Source organism: Otolemur garnettii, unplaced genomic scaffold, assembly GCF_000181295.1.
Source record: "Otolemur garnettii isolate 467f Iridium unplaced genomic scaffold, OtoGar3 scaffold00057, whole genome shotgun sequence".
Lineage (NCBI taxonomy): Eukaryota > Metazoa > Chordata > Mammalia > Primates > Galagidae > Otolemur > Otolemur garnettii.
In genome coordinates, this window is record NW_003852452.1 from 11181652 (window position 1) to 11186129 (window position 4478).

General features: G+C 41.1%; 1 protein-coding gene across 1 annotated transcript in view; it reads right to left on the reverse strand.

Annotated features, from left to right (window-relative positions):
* Nucleotides 1-4478, reverse strand: part of PKP2 (plakophilin 2) — an 89692-nt gene that overhangs the window by 19273 nt on the left and 65941 nt on the right. The gene's annotated exons all lie outside the window — the stretch shown is intronic.

Here is a 4478-nt window from a genome sequence, read left to right on the forward strand (position 1 = left end):
ATGGCATCACAGCTCACAGCAACCTCCAACTCCTGGCTTAAGCAATTCTCTTGCCTCAGCCTCCCAAGTAGCTGGGACCACAGGTGCCTGCCACAACACCTGGCAATTTTTTGGTTGCAGCCATCATTGTTGTTTGGTGGGCCCAGGCTGGATTTGAACCCACCAGCTCTGGTGTATGTGGCTGGTGCCGAGCCTCTTGGCCCCATTTTGGAGAGTGTAGCTAGGAAGGCAAATGTTCTGCAACTAACAAGAGAATAAATAAGACACAGCAATATACCAGATGTCCAAGTCCCGATTTGCTCCATGTCTTAACACTAAATAACTTAAAGTTGAGCTGGGCCTTAGTTTCTTCTTTTCTTTTTTAAAGTCAGTTATTGGGAGTGGTGCCCATAGCTCAGGAGGTAGGGCGCCAGCCACATATACTCAGGCTGGCAGGTTCAAACCCGGCCTGGGCCCGCTAAACAACAATGACAACTGCAACAGAAAAATAGTCGGGTGTTGTGGTGGGCATCTGTAGTCCCACCTACTCGGGAGGCTGAGGCAAGAGAATCGCTTAAGCCTAAGAGTTTGAGGGTGCTTGTTGTGACACCATAGCATTCTACCAAGGGTGACATAGTGAGACTCTGTCTCAAAAAAAAAATAAATAAATAAAGCCAGTCATTGGACTACATTATTTTGGGGTTTTGTAGGTTTCAGTATAAACTGTTATCAACAAATATTAAACCAAAAGCTCTAAAATATGATGATTCTGTAATTAAAATGGCAGAGAGATGCAACAGGAAACAGCTTCTAGTGGGAAGACCTAAGTCAAAAGCCTGACCTGTAAGTATCTTTGCACTTAGCCTGTTTCTAATTTTATTAAGCCATGACACCTTTCTATATACAGCAACTAAATCTATAATTAGAAGTTGCTCTCCTATAGAGAAATGAAGTTTTTCCCATATAGCGACTGTGCATTTGGGGCTCACATTGCAAATTCAGACCATGCTTATGTTCTGGTATTACTGTGACTACCTTCCTTAGGATTAAGTTTTTCTCGTTGGCATCAACTATTTTAAAATATTTGTTCCAAACATATTAATACCTCAGTCAACAAGAATGACAAAAGAAGAGTGCCTTCAGGATTTCAGAACTTGAGAAACCCCCTATTTCCTTTTGCCAACTTTGATTGCTAAGAACTATTCTTACCAAATGTATCAGGACATTTTCTTTTTATTGGTCGGCATACTGTCCAAAATACATTCAAGACCCATTGTGTCATTCTGAGTGTTAGAAAGAACTGTAACTTTGAAACCTTTGGGGCCTCATTTTTTTCATCTGTAAATAATATAATTGGAGTAAGTAATTTCAAAAAGGCTTTCTGCTCCCAAATACTGCTTGCCGTGTATATCTGTTAAAGAAACAGATGTGTCCAGCATTATACCATGAACTAAAGGGAATGGGGGGGGGAGTATACAATATTGTACCCTGCTTCCATGGAGATAACATCTATAGGTTGAACTCTAGGAAATTCACATCCCTGACCATTTTTAACTCACAAAAATGGCAGTTTCACTATCACAATTTAATAGCTGAGGACATAATATGAATACACCTAAAACCAAGAATATATTAACACTATAAATATTGCTAATATATATAGTTATGTAATATATATAACATATATTATAAATTAATATATTATAGTTATATAATATATATTATCTATAACAAGATATATATACAATATATATTAATATATATAACCATAAATATATTGCTGATTGCTATAATGAAATTTTTGATTTTTAACAACATCCATTTGGTGACTTTGGTTCTCATTTGATTCTTCTAATTAAATATTAGCTTTCTTATTCAATTTTTACTGTACCTGAAAAAGTCTGAAACTTTGTCCCTTAAAAAAAGATAATGCGGCTCGGCGCCTGTGGCTCAACCGGCTAAGGCGCCAGCCACATACACCTAAGGTGGCAGGTTCGAGTCCCCAGCCCGGACCCGCCAAACAACAATGACGGCTGCAACCAAAAAAAAATAGCCGGGCGTTGTGGCGGGCGCCTGTGGTCCCAGCTACTTGGGAGGTGGAGGCAGGAGACTCGCTTGAGCCCAGGAGTTGGAGGTTGCTGTGAGCTGTAATGCCACGGCACTCTACCCAGGGGGACAGCTTGAGGCTCTGTCTCAAAAAAAAAAAAAAAAAAAAAAAAAGATAATGCATGTGTTTCTACACTGGAAATAAAACCATTTTTACTCCGGCTTTTTCTCAAGAAACGAGCATTTACACTAAGAATCTCTGACTCCTCTGGGAGCTCTTTAAGAATCACGGGATGTAAGAAGCTTGGTAGAAACTGAAAAGGCATCTTTTCTAGTCTCCTTATTGTACATACGAAAAGAATTTAAGTCAGAGCAAATCAGTGGTGAATCCAGACAGGAAGGGCCGATCTTTATCCTGTCCCCAGGTGGCTGCAGAGCGAAGTCGGTCTGACATTCATCCCGCCTGCCATTTGCTTAGCAAATACCACCTGTCCCCAAGTACAAGACACTGTTACCACGTTTTACAGCTTCCCTTTGACCTTTTCAACCTCTGGCCTGGAGAAATGGCAGTAGTTTAAATGGCTTTGACAAATCAAGAGGTCTGTCCTCCTTGAGTTAAGCCCACCACATACCCTGCAGATGGATGACTTAGCTTTGTTTAACTTCAGGGTGTTTATTTTGGGTCAGAATGGTAATTCAAGTTGGCAGGGCTGCCGGTTCACATGCACGGCCTGTTGTCTCGTCATTTGGTATTATCCAGACTCTACTCGCTTGAAATGGGACTTATCAGGGGTTTCTGGCAGTTGATATCTTTGTTGACAGAAAGCACATGGACGCCCATTGCTCCTGCATATCCAAAATAGTTCCCACCTTACTCAACTACACAGAAATGTGAAGAAGGGCAGATTACTTTATACCACGAATAGAAATCATTAGACAGAAAGTACTTTGTATTGTCCTACACCGAAAATAATTGATATTTATAGAAAATGATATATATCCATCTTAAAAGTATTTTTTGAACAGCTACTACTTAAACTTGAAGGAACTGGAAAAATTAACATGGCTAGGCGGAGGGCAAAATTGATTCTTTTACAAGTTTCTCCTGAATACTGAGAAATACTTACGATGACTGTTCTTATATGTAACCCAAAGGAGGTTTAATAGGAAAATATTTCGAAACTATAAATTATATACTAAAACAATTACCTCATTGAAAATTCAAAAAGTATATATACATAGTACTCAATAAAAACTGATTATCAAAGTTACCAATAGACTATACTGAGATGTCGGCTTAAGTGCCTGAGATCTTTGATTAAAGGATGGGTTTATTTCCCCTGGTATAATCTAGCCCATGTCTGAGTAAAGACGTGAGCACTTTTAAGTAAACTGAAACTGTATGCTGTTATATACTGAAATTTACAAAACGGGTCTTTGGACTGGGAGTTAAAAACAAGGAAGACAGGGCCGCAGGAAAGGAGTAAGTGAGGGAGATGAACTCCTGTTCACACCAAGGCAGGACTGGTTTGGAGTTTGTCACCCATACTGGGCTCAGAGGGAAGGATGCCAGTCTGATAGCTGGTGCTTGATATCAGGGAGAATTCTTCCAGCAATATGATTTTTACTGGGGGTGGAGGGCAAGGAGAGAGAATGTGAACCTCGCATAAGTCTCGGAAAAGGTTACAGAGCTTGGCCCCTTTCGGAGGATTCAGGGGTTTTATCTCAAGGCAAATCTGTGACTCTTGACTCTCTCCAGGACCACTTATCTCTCACATTCCTGAGTGTCACAATGAAAAAGAGAAAAGAAAACAGAATGCCCCCCCTCCACTTTCCTAAAACTAAAAAGAAGGATGGCTGTGTCTTTGTTAAGATTAGTGATTGAACCTAAAATTCAAATGGTGCACCGAAGAACGGACATGTTAAAGATAGCTGCCATTCAGTGTTTGAACTAGACAATCTGGCAGATAGCGTCATAACCTGTCATTTTCATAGAATTCCTGACATTGGGGTACCCTAGAATCACACTCTGGGAAATTCTGACCTGTGCCCCTCATTTAAAATTGGGATTAGCTTCTCCTAACAGGATTCTTCTTGGCCTTTCCACGTGAGGTTGTCTGTGTGTGGCTACGTGCCGGCGTGCTGTCAAATGTGCTTAGCTGACCAGCACTGGGAAAAAAATCTTTACACCAAGCTCAGTGTACAGTGTGTGCTCAAGCAGCCTGAGGACACAATGAGCTGATGGGAGATGTTTATGGTCAAAGGCTATGTTTAGGTTACCAGGACGTTAGAATGGCAGGGGACAATAGGCTTGTAGTACATGTTTTCACCACCCTCCCCCCATTAGTTAATTCTAAAGTAGGGTGACCAGATTCTAACATCTGTAAGGCGGGACAACAAGGCGTGGGGGCGGGGCGGGGGCGGATCAGGGGGAGGGAGGGCAGGGGATGGGG